Source organism: Erpetoichthys calabaricus, chromosome 11 (genome assembly GCF_900747795.2).
Source record: "Erpetoichthys calabaricus chromosome 11, fErpCal1.3, whole genome shotgun sequence".
Taxonomy (NCBI): Eukaryota; Metazoa; Chordata; class Cladistia; order Polypteriformes; family Polypteridae; genus Erpetoichthys; species Erpetoichthys calabaricus.
This window is the reverse complement of record NC_041404.2, coordinates 159,894,843-159,906,963: the sequence shown is the minus strand read 5'-3', so window position 1 is coordinate 159,906,963 and position 12,121 is coordinate 159,894,843.

The following is a 12,121-nucleotide window of genomic DNA, read 5'->3' as shown; positions in this document are numbered from 1 at the left end:
ATGAGACTCTGAGAACATAAAGTGTAATATGTTAAATGTTTCCAGACTCAGTAGGTATCACTGTGATCACCACCGCCTGTTGCACCTTATAGCAAGAGCAACTCATCCAAGATGAAAAGAGTGTAGACCCGGAGAAAGGATTACACTAAGTTTTAGGACTCAGAACTGGCTTGTCTTCATAAACGTGAAATGCTTGACCACTTTTAAATAAGTTGGAAGAAGTTCTCTGATGAGCCACGATGAATTGAGATAATGTGGCATTTGTTTATTATGAAGAACTGGCTTAAACTTCTTATTTTAGACATTAATTTAATGCTAGATGGGATTCATTGGATACGATCTGACGGAGTGGAAGAGGCAAGAATGTGACAATAAATGAGTGAATGAGTAATAGTTAAAAGCAAGTACATTAAAATTAAAATGCCCTATCCAGTCACTGAAATGCTGTCTGAATTTGTCCACATTACTGCCCATGGAGATAAGTTCCACCATCCTGATTAACTCAGAAACAGAAATGTTTCTCTATGTACTAGTATTCTAAAGAACGGATTGTTCTGACCCTAGAATACTGTTGACTTAACCGGGGGACATCGGAATGAACAAACTTCAGTGAGGGTGTTGGATGTGTGGACACAACAAGCTGGAACTTCTCTATTTGACTGTCAGTGCCTGTTTAATGTAAACCTGCAGTACAACCGAGCAGATCTGACTAGGGATGGGAATCGAAAACCGGTTCTTGTTGAGAACCGGTTCCCACTGTTTCAATTCCTTGGAATTGTTTGCCATTTTTGCAAACGATTCCCCTATCGATTCCAGTCGCCTCGAATGACGTCACCGCGTTGCGTAGCGTCATTTACCCAGCAGGAAACATGTCGCCTAAACGGCAAAAATGCTCAAAAGTTTGGTTATACTTTACGAGAAAGGATGACAACAGGGCAACTTGCAAAGTAGATATTTCATCAAAGGGAGGAAACACTACGAATATGCAAAAGCATTTGCACACAAAACACGCAATAACCTTAAATGAATATTGTGTTTTTGATCCGCTCCGGACTAGTGAATCTCAACCCTGCAGCAGCGGTAACGTTTGCAGGTCCTCTCCAGTTAATACGGCAGGTAACTAATCAACTAACATTGCATATTATGTTAGCGCGATTTGCCTTATTGCAAAACCTGCTATTACTGTGCATTGCATTTAGATGACCATGACGAGAGAGACAGACAGAGTCTGGCTGTCTCAGATGCTGGCAGTTCTCGCTACAGTCTACCGGTAGCTTCTCCTTTCACAGAGGCGGGGAAAAGTAAAATGACACAGGCCAGGATAGACGAATGTCACCGAGCAGTGACTAAGTTTGTGGTAAAAGGCTTGCACCCATTTGCCACAGTAGATGCCCCCGATTTTCGGTAAGTGAATGTGTTTAATTGTAGGCTAAGTCAGGGAATGTCAAATTTGCGTGTTCTCCACTTACCAGATGTTTCATCTGTTTCCATTTCTGAGCTGAAACATGTGTTGAAGGCAGCCGTCACTGCAGATGGATGGACAAGTTTTAGTCAAGATTATTACCTCATAGTAACGCTGCATTATGTCAGGAATGGCCAGGCTCAAGAAAAAGTCCTCAAACCCAAACCAGTGTACCAGGCACAGACAGGGACAGCTGTAGCAGAGGAGACTGATGAGATCTTGGAGGAGTATGGTATCAAAGACAAGGTTGTGGCAGCCACTGTTGATAATGTGGCCAACATGGATGTAGCTGTCAAAATAGTTGATGGTTGCAGAATTGCACAGTGCACAGTTCCATTGGACTTGAGTTGATTGTATTTGTTGCTGGCTGATGTAGTTTTATTTTTGAGTGCTCAGCTCATATATACTTTTAAAAAGGAGAGTGTAAATGTTACTGGATATTCTTGTGTAATTGCCACAGAATAATTTATGTTATACTTTGTTATTGCTACAGAAGAATATTTATTTTATTATTATTTTACATTTACACATTTTTTTCTGGGGACCCCGTGGCACCCCATCAAGGAGCCGTAGGCTGTGGATCTCTTAAGATCTCACTGTTGGGTTTGTAAGGTCATGCTACTCCTAAATTTCTATCTTGTTCAAAGATAAGATATAAAACAAAGTTCTAAGTTAATCGATCTGTGTGTTCTCCTTTTTTAAAAAATAAGAATCAATAGGAGAATCGATAAAGAATCGAATTGTTAAACAGAATCGAAAATGGAATCGGAATCGTGAAAATCTTATCAATTCCCATCCCTAGATCTGACCACATCTGACTCCCACCTATTCAAGCCTGTGATTGACCGCAGCAGCCCTCTGATTCAAGCCAGAAGTTTTGATGTGTGGGTGCTTTTTATATAATATTTATATTTTTCTTTAACTTCTTTAACTAAGCCAGAGTTTCTCAACCTTTAAGTATTTGCGACCCGAGTTTTCATAACAGTTTTAATCGCGCCCCCCTAACGTTTTTTTGAAAGGAGCCCACTAATACCAAATTTGTTCTTTTTTAATTAATGATTTATCATAGGTGCATATTTTATTATACCTACTTAACTTTATCGACATTTATCTAACTCTATATTTATTTTTCTAGTATCAGAATGTAGTTTAAGTTCATTTGTTTTGGTTTCAATAGATGTATTTTTCATATTTTCGATTCTTGTTTTCTCTTTTTCACATCTTCGCACCCCCCTTTTTGTTACTTCGCGCCCCCCTAGGGGGGCCCGCCCCACAGTTTGAGAGCCGAACTAAGCATTTCACTATCATATGCACTATGTGTATAACTATATCTTACAAATAAACTTTGATTTAATTTAGGCAAATCCTTTTTGCCCTTATTTCGCCCTTTTTAGATTTTTATTCTGTTTTTGATGAAGATAAAATAAATTTTTTATTTTATAAGGATTTTTTGTTGGCCTTGCCCTTCAACAGTTTAATGGTTTTCCCTCTCCCTTGCATTTCATTTTTGGTTTTTTTGTAATATTTATTAGCATTTCTGAGCAGTTTAATCTTAAGACTAATTTTAGGCCTGTAGAGGCCTAGGTGCCTGCTTTTTCAGTTTGGGGTCAGGCTGCCTTTGGTTTCCAGACCTGGGGAGTACTGGCCTGGTTTTGGATATTTTGAAATTTGCACCCTTTTTTGCCATTTCATGTGCAGTAAATCTTTGCCATCTGCTCACATCTTCAAATATGAAAATAACTGAATTCATTTGTACTTGGTGAGCACCCTCAGATGATGGTACAGTAGTGTCATCTTCTTGTGGTTGTCCGCTCAACCACTGTCTCTAAGCCCCATTGTGACAAGGCTATCACTCCACCTGGCTGTGCTTCACTAGTAAATTAGATTTGGAAAGTTCTTAGAAAGGGAACTAAACACAGACTTCCATATAGGGATGCCATTAACTTAAAATTTGAAGATAACAAGCAAACAAAATTATAAAGAGACTGGGAAAGGAGTACAGAGGATATTGGTACCCAGTTTACTTTAAGGACGAACCTGATTTGAAGAAAGGAAAAGAAACGAGAAGTAGAAACAGAAAGCCTCAGTAATCTGAGTTATTATCAATGTCACTAAGCATCTGGATGCCTTGACTCGCCCATGGCTGAAAGGACAAGTGCTCGCCACCAATACAAAGGGATGGATTCTAGAAGATGGGGGGTATAGCTATTCCAAATTTGAGTAACAGTGAGCTGTTTCTCAACTTTCTGGAGAAATCATAAGACTAAGGGACTTAAAGTAGAGGGATGTGGATGCTAATTTTAGAATCTAACAGTGGTTTTTGTATCCACTTCCTCATGGATCCAGTAGCTTGGGCTGAAAGCCCATGTCCTATGTTCCCTCAAATATATGAATGGGTTTTTCCTCCAGGTATGCTGGATCTCCACCCTTGTCCCAAAACATGGATGTTAGGTTGATTGGTGATTCTAAATTGACCTCTTCTGGGTGAGTGTGGGTTTATGCATGTGTGGACCATGCAATGAACTGGCACTCCATCTAGAGGCTGCGTCCTGCCTTGAAAGGGGGCAATTATTTCCCAAATTGTACTCTTTGCTGCTAGAAGTGGACCATGAAGTGAATAAGCTGGGTATAAAATGGAATTATCTTGATAGCTGTACATGGACACAGATCTTTAAAGAAGTACTTAGTCGGCAGAGAATAGTGAAATAAGAGTTTGGGTACTGAGGTGTAGCTCCACAATCTCATCATAGTTGCTGGGTTGGTTAGCTCACATGCCTCATTTCTTCAAATTTTATCACTCTTCTCTTTTCCTTCCTCCACAAAGCTTTGCGAATGGAAACACCAAGAAACTCATTCGCCCCAGACTGGATGGACAACCCTCTGCAATAAATCACTTCTAGTGCCAGATCTCCTTCCAGGAGTAGCACAATTTCAGAAGTCGGCTTTATGCCTCATAGAGTGCATGAACATCCCAGTTAATCATCACAGGGCCCCTTAACTGCAGGGATACTGAGTAATAAAATGAAATGTTAGACTATTTGTATTTTTTTCCTTGTTCAAAAGTGCGACTAAGTGGCAATTAACCTCACATGTGCAGTCTGTGTTTTACAGCTGCTGAGGGAAAAGACACAGTCAATATTAATGAGGTAATTTTAATCTTTTCTTGCGTACTTTTGAACACATGCAACTAAGTGTGATTATTCACAGTAAACTCTAATTTAAACTGATTTATGGGTCTGGAAGATATATATGTACATATATATATATTTGTATAAATATCTATTATTAGGTACTAATGTAGTATTAGCACTGATGCACGTCTCTGAACTGGTGGCTTCCGGGTCTCAGCAGGTGGCCTGTTCTGCAAACACAGCAGAATATCTTGGAGAAAATAAATTATATACTGAGAGGCTGCAGTGAGGGCAGACAGGGAGGACATTTTATCTTTTCTTTCTTCTTTTTTTTAAATGCATTTTTTTAGGTGTCATAGTGGCAGAGTGGAAACTGCACAAGTAACTAGGAATCGAACTGCTCACCTACTGCCCAATTTTTTGTGTCCGTTTTGCATATTCTTCTTGTGTCCAAGTGCTCTGTTCTTCTCTGGCATGACAAAATGGGTGTTTTAGGGAAATTGGTGACTTCAAATTGTCCAGGATGAGTCTGTGTGTGTGTATGTGTCCTGCAATCGACTGTCATCCAGGGACATCTACCCACAGGATGTAAGAAGAAATATTTGTTACAAAATTGTAGCATAACAAACACTGTGTGTGTGTGTCTGCATATATGTACAGTGTGTATACAGGATATCCCATCAGAGCTGAACAAGATCAGATACAGAGCCAACGTTTGACGTTGGAGAGTACCTACCTTCTGCTTGACCGGAGATACCTTGCCAACTTTTTACATTTTTGGAAAAGAGATCACAGCTACACTCTCATCCCTGAGAGCAAAACCAAAAATATTGTCTATCAAGAGTCCCTCAGATACGAAAGCTATCAATATGAATTCTTCTCAATACAAATTATTGAGGGAACAGCTAGTATATATATTTATATTTACACACTAGGGGGTTCCCCCCTGCTTGCTTCGCTTCCCACTTTGTGCCTCTGCCGCTCGTGTTGTGAAGAGGGGGGCTGAATGATCCCCAAGGAAACGTGGTCACTCCTCCGAAACTCCCTGTTAAACAGTGATACAATGGGAAACAAATACAGTTTTTTTTTACCTCCTCTTTGCTCGATCAGCTGCTGGCTTGCTGCTGCAACTGCCGGGTGATCTGCATCTCGCATGACGCTTCAAACATTTAAAAGCCTGTACAGCAGCTATCCTACACTTTGCCTTTTATTTCCGGCCCCGGGCATGGTTAAATCTTTTGGCACGAAGTCTTGTCTCTAGATATTTTTTTTTATAATTTAAAAATGGAATAAGAATCTGAAAATCTAACAACATTTCATTAAAGTTCGATAAAATCTGAAAATAATGATACCAAACATAAATATGTAGGTTTTAAAATAAGCCAAATTTAAAGCATGACAAAAAAGTCACATAAAATTGTTGCACAAAATCGTTGAATTTTTAGGCTTAGGATTTTATATATATATAGAGTGTATATATATATATATATATATATATATATATATATATATATATATATATATATATGTGTGTGTGTGTGTGTGTGTGTGTGTGTGTCTATACTGTATATATCCATCCATCCATCCATTATCCAACCCTCTATATCCTAACTACAGGGTCACGGGGGTCTGCTGGAGCCAATCCCAGCCAACACAGGGCAGGGAACAAACCCTGGGCAGGGTGCCAGCCCACCACAGTACAATATATATACATATATATATATTAATATAGTATATACTATACTATATTAAAAAATAAAATGTAGTATTTATAAAATAAGTTTGTTAATTGCCAATTTTATTTTTCAACAAATAAAGAGCACTTACAATAACATAGAAATCAATATAAACAACATTATTAACATCATTATCATATGAGAATATGAAGTAATATATAAGAAGAACGTTACATATAAATCTAAATTATTAAACAGTAAAATCTTCTATAATACGCTACCATGGCTGTTCGTTTGTCTGTCCAGGATTTTAAATCACCTGTAGCTCGCAGGTAACCATTTCACCTATTGACTTGAAATTTGGTACACATATACTACATGACGTCTACTATCCACTTTCGGGGTGACGATTTTATTACTCTTTTTATTTTTATTTTATTTTATTGTAGAATCAGCTCTCGGCAGCACGCAGCAGGGCGACACATGCGTACGGGCACCGTTCTCATTCCCTACCACCTTCTCTAATCATTCTTGAGGCAGATTGAAGACTTAAGTGCCAGATTAAGTGAAAGGTTAAAGAAAACATACTAAGTAATTGCAACACAAAAACTAACAATCAGTTTTAACGCAAAAAGATGCCAATGAAAGAGAAGCAGCGGGCTGCTAGGGTGGAGTAAAGAAGAGCTGCCCAGGAAGCAGCAAGCACATCAACCTCTGAGCAAATGAATGTTAAACATACAGAGAAAGAGGAGGAATACTATGAATGCTCAAGTCAAGTGTATTCACTGCACGTTACCATGCAGTGCGCCATTACTGGTATTATGATAAAAGAATTTGAACAACATATAAGAAGCGTATAATTTATTAAACAGTAATACATTAACATTTAAGAAGTAAAGATACATTGAGTACTACTGCAGTGCTTTCGGGTATACTACATTTTTTGTTTGCCCATTACGTGCATAAATGTATAAATTTTTGGTGTACCTACCCAGGAACACACGACATATAACTGACCATGGGAGAAGCATGCATTTTAAACACGCGTTGAGTTCATCTGCTGGTGTCCCTCGTGGAATAACTGGTAATGTTTGACGAAAATCTCCTGCGAGTAAAACGTCAGTGCCTCCCATTATTTTGGTAGGATCTCTGAGATCTTGCATTGTTTGGTTCAAGGCTTCATAAGCTCTTTTATGTGCCATGGTGCACTCATCCCAAACCATTATCTTTGAATGTTGCAAGACTTTTGCCTTTACAGAGCCCTTGCGTATATTGCAAATTGGATTTTCGTCGTGAGCGAGGTTTAATGGTAATTGCAATGCCAAATGTGCTGTACGGCCTCCATCTAATAATGTAGAAGCGATTCCCCATGACATTACAGCCAGAGCTATGTCACCATTCGCTCTCTCAGCAAGAATCAGGTTTATTAAGAATGTTTTTCCTGCTCAACTGTGGTCATACGTAATTTCCGTTTCAAACGCTCATACGTAATTTCTGTTTGAAATGCGAAAAGAATTTTATATATATATATATATATATATATATATATATATATATATATATATATATATATATATATATATCCATCCATTTTCCAACCCGCTGAATCCGAACACAGGGTCACGGGGGTCTGCTGGAGCCAATCCCAGCCAACACAGGGCACAAGGCAGGGAACCAATCCTGGGCAGGGTGCCAACCCTCCGCAGTATATATATATATATATATAGATATATATAGATATAGATATATATATATATATATATATATAGATATATATATATATATATATATATATATATATATATATATACTATAGATGCTGACCAGGAGTTAGTGCTGTGCGGTAATACTGTCTCTTCTTCTTCCTCTGCAGAAAGGAAGTTTGACAGCCACTTCATGACTGACATCATTTTCATTGTTGGTCATTCTGGACCCGCCCCTTCCTGTCTTAGGACCTCTTAACCAGCCATCTTGTTCCCAGTTCGAGGTTAAACTGTGGTCTGAAAAGACAACTCCACTATTGCTTATTATGTCCAATTATAAGGGGTCACTAAGGTGGCGCCTCAACTCTTTATCTTTGTTTGTCGATAAAACGAGATATGGAGTCATATAGAGTCTGGCCTCATCATATGTGATTAAGCCAGAGGCGGTCAAGGTAAGATTTACATGGTCAAATGCTTCTTTTGTTTGATTAAAAGTTGAACTTAATGCCAAACTCCATTCCTCTGAAGCTGACATGTTACAATTTGCTGGCCCTGTTTTTTGGGGAATCAAAAATGTGATTATTATTGATTCACTAAGTAGGTGAGCTTGTTGGTAACTTTTTCATCATCACCAGCACCTTTGCTAAATTTCTAAAAAATAATTCATACTTATGTTTGATTAGAAAGGAAGCATGTTTTGTTTTGGGATCATTTTTACCACCTTTGTGCTTCTTTCAGTAAAAGCTTTTAATTTATACATAGATAGGGTTATTTTCTTGCAATTCAAAATATACAAAATACTGGTAAAATGAGCAACCATCCATTATTGAACCAGCTTCAGTGCCATAGAGGAATGGGGCTTGTCCCACAAGTATCGGGCTCAATGGCATCACTGGGCATGCTCATTCATACAGGGCCTGTTTAGAAATCCTGGTAAAATGTAATAAATTTGAAATTAAAACAGACCTCATTGATAAACAATAGAAATGGGCTAGCTCCCCACATTAGCACTGTAATAAATTTTAAATTGAAAATGTCTGTAGTTATATATTGGCACATTAGCATGCTGAAGTGAAATGTCCAAATATTGGTTCTGTAGAGCCCTCCTATGCCAATTTATGCAAAATAGAATTTGCCATATTATCACACCAAGCATTTCAAAGCATGTGGCCTGTAACTTCCCTAACACTTCACGTGACTGTGAATAAATAGTTGTCTTCTGAACAGCACCCCAGCATGTAGTGCCACTGCAGGGTCGCCTCTGACCAGAGCTGTTCACATAATGTAACAGTAACAGGCGAAAGAACAGATTTTCACAGCATGGCACCCAGACACCAGCTGTATACTCACCTTCACTTACTAGGACAGGTCTTAATATTCAGTGCTCACTTTCAACTGGCACCACCCACAGTGTGATTAATAATAATGTGATTAGCTCTTTCTAATACTTCATTTTTTTCAGTTTTAATGACTGAATTTGTCAGTCCCAGGTTACTTGTATGTGATGGGTAATTAAAGCTTGCAGTCTATGTCGAATGGTCTGAATAAGTCATTAACCTCAATTGAGATGCTGTCCACATCTATCACTAGCACTTAGTTACACATGCATTTTCACAGAAAACGTGATCTGAAGCATCACTTATGAGCATTACGATTCACATAACAAGTTTGTAAACTCAGTAACAATCAGCCTGATCAATTATCGATGTGTTTCATTTATTCAGCTTAAACTTTGAATTGAAATATAAACACAGTGAGAGACATTATGATGGTGTAAGCAAATGGTGAGCCCAGATTCCCTAGTACCGGCTTCAAATCCCACCACGGCCACTAGGTTCATACAAATTGTATGCTATTTGTGTTTATGTGTGAATTATTCTTTAGGTTCTCCCACAACCTAGCTTGGTCATTATTTAATTTGCAGCACCATACATTAAAAACAAATTGCACATGCTGGGAGTTCACTTGTGGGTCTTACATTTCAATATTCTGTACTTTGTGGTTACTGTTTGCTGTAAAGTTGTAATTTCCCTTTAATCTATCTATCTATCTATCTATCTATCTATCTATCTATCTATCTATCTATCTATCTATCTATCTATCTATCTATCTATCTATCTATCTATCTATCTATCTATCTATCTATCTATCTATCTATCTATCTATCTATCTATCTATCATATAGTGGCTTTCACATTATCTATCTATCTAAAATCTGACTAACCACAAACACATTAATATTGTTCACAGTGCTCATTCACAGCAAATTGAAGGTTGAAATTGCATATTATAAATTAAGTAATCAAATAGACAAATTTATAGAAATGTGAGGTATAACTTATATTTTTCATTCTTTAGTAATGAATGACATAGTGGTAAAATGTGAGTAGAAAGGTTGTAAGCTATGTTTTATAAAAGCTATAGGCCAGTGGTTCTCAAGGTGTGGTCCACTGATTCGTAAGTACGGTCCATTGGTTGACTGAGTCATCTTTCTTAGAAGAACTCTTTTACTAATAAGACCATATGATTTGACAAAGGCCATGGAGCACCCTGTCTGATTTTAACCTCAGGCAATAACACCTTTTACTTCTACACCATTCCTTCCCACTCTGATCCTGTATGGTTTTAGTGATGGCTCCCTCTCCTTCTCTCTTTCGACATTTCTTCAAACACACAGTCTTTTTCCTATCCAGCCTAAGTCCTTTACTATGCAGATCTCTTTATTTAAATCCACTTTTATGTCCACCTGAAAAGCCAGCCCTAAGTAACAGCAATCCCCTAATTCCATGTGGATGCTGCTGCTTTTGATGTATTGGTTTTCTGTGTCTGTGTGTTGTAACTCCATAGTGAAGATTTTATTATGCATCATTGGCTGAGATCAGGGACATTGAATCTTAAACTGAGCCAGGTCTGAGTGACAGTCTTATAATGCAGACTGTCCTTCTATGTGGACTGAGTGGAGCAGCTGGTAGGCAGGACATGGGAATAAGAACAGAGTGTACCACCCAGAGAAGACACCAGAAGAGAAGTGGAGACCTGTGGGTATAACTGAAAAAAGAGAGCCGGCATGGAAGCTCACAGGGTAGCAGTCAGAAAATTATCTTACAGTAAAAAGAGACAAAGGATCAGAAACTATTTGACAGAGTTCTTCTCATGCTGAGATTGTGTTGCCTTTTGTGGGGCACTTTCCAAAGGGGACAACAATGGGAGTAGCACAGGCACTTAAATTAGGGAGGTGAATTCCAGTCAACAGCCATTTTCAGACCAACTAGCTCACTATTTGAACTTCTGTGGCAACTCTTATTCTTCACGTTTAAGATCATTACAGTGGTTCTCAGTCTAAAACACTTTGAGAAATACTTTTATAGATAGATAGATAGATAGATAGATAGATAGATAGATAGATAGATAGATAGATAGATAGATAGATAGATAGATAGATAGATAGATAGATAGATAGATAGATAGATAGATAGATAGATAGATAAACTGATATCTGTTACTATGACTGTACGTGTAATATAATTGTATATAAAGGTCGGTTTAAAATATAAAAAATAAACAAACTGTTTTATAGCATCAATCTATCTATTATATAGTGCCTTTCATATCTATCTATCTATCTATCTATCTATCTATCTATCTATCTATCTATCTATCTATCTATCTATCTATCTATCTATCTATCTATCTATCTATCTATCTATCTGTTTTTTATTTTCAGTCTATCTATCATATGGAGCCTTTTCTATCAATCAATTTCTCTATCTGCTTGTTCTGAATAAGTAAATGTGGGTGCCAAGCGTTGTACAAGAGAGTCACAAAAATAGAAAAAAGGGGTGTGAGGGCTTCTAAAAGTCCCACAAGGCAGACCAGAACCCTCACCAAACTGCCCAGGTCTGGCCTCACTCCAAACATCCAGTCCCCAACCACTATGAGCAAGCTTCTATCCTGGCTTTAAAAGTTCACAAATGCTCTATAAATGTCCAAAATTCACAAGGGAGAGGGACCATCAAAATCCAAAAGTCCAAAACAAGAACCTTTATAAATAAAGATTTTTTTTTTACAGAAACGCAAAAGGAGATACAAAATGAGAAAACACTGCAAAAAGGTTTTACCCTAAAAGGGATGCAAAGTCCAGAACCAGTA